Below are 1,184 nucleotides of genomic sequence, written 5' to 3'. Positions count from 1 at the left end.
ATGTTAAACGCGTTCAGCGAAATTTGGAATTTGATCGTGATTTAAACAACTTCAAAACTTGTTCAGTGTCCCTACCGTACCTAGGCTATGTAGGCCTAGGCCTATATTTATAATAGTAGTAGCCTGGTAGTAAGATGCTAGTCTACGCTAGGTGACAGTTCACGAAGAAATGTTTATAATAAGGCCTAAATTTAATTATTTTTCTTGTTGGGGAAACCCCAATGTTTCTTGTATTTTAGTAGGCTAGGCCCTACCGTTACCTGTAGGTTTATACACATCTTGCTACCCAGATTATATTGTGCGATGTTCGAATTGACCTATCAAAACAAGTACCTTTTGCCCAACTTTCTAATTCCCACGTGCCTGCACAGCCCGCACAATACAGCATGTAAACACTGACCTGGATCAGTCGCAGTTGAAAAAGTTCGTTGTGGCGATCACGTGATATCGCACGTAGAACAACGTATGCTACGGCATTGTGTTTTACTTTGTAGGCTATATGAATTTAATACATGTTTGTATTATTATATATATTAATTATGTTTTAAAAATGGTTAAACCATGGCACATGTTTGTATTGCTGAACAAGGCAGTCGGCTATTCCCTTCTTGCGGAGGAGCAGCGCGTTTACATTTCTGAAGGCGGCGTTCAAAGAATCAGATCAGACACTAGAGCGTCTACATTCCTGAGTTGGCGGAATGCTACGGCACTGTGTTTTACTGTGTAGGCTATATGAATTTATATATATTTTTATTATATATATATATATATATATATTTATTATAATGTGTGATGTTCGAATTGACCTATCAAAACAAGTACCTTTTGCCCAACTTTCTAATTCCCACGTGCCTGCACAGCCCGCACAATACAGCATGACTTGGATCAGCCGCAGTTGAAGAAGTTCGTTGTGGCGATCACGTGATGCCACGTGATATCGCTCGTAGAACAACGTATGCTACGGCATTGTGTTTTACTGTGTAGGCTATATGAATTTAATACATGTTTGTATTATTATATATATTATTATGTTTTAAAAATGGTTAAACCATGGCACATATATTGCTGAACAAGGCAGTCGGCTCCCTTCTTGCGGAGCAGCAGCGCGTTTACATTCCTGAAGGCGGCGTTCAAAGAATCAGATCAGACACTAGAGCGTCTACATTCCTGAGTTGGCGGCGCTT

Source organism: Anneissia japonica, unplaced genomic scaffold (genome assembly GCF_011630105.1).
Source record: "Anneissia japonica isolate Jap-2015-1 unplaced genomic scaffold, ASM1163010v1 scaffold37518_len3372_cov105, whole genome shotgun sequence".
Taxonomy (NCBI): domain Eukaryota; kingdom Metazoa; phylum Echinodermata; class Crinoidea; order Comatulida; family Comatulidae; genus Anneissia; species Anneissia japonica.
The sequence above is the reverse complement of the archived record's forward strand: the minus strand, read 5'-3'. Positions refer to the sequence as shown.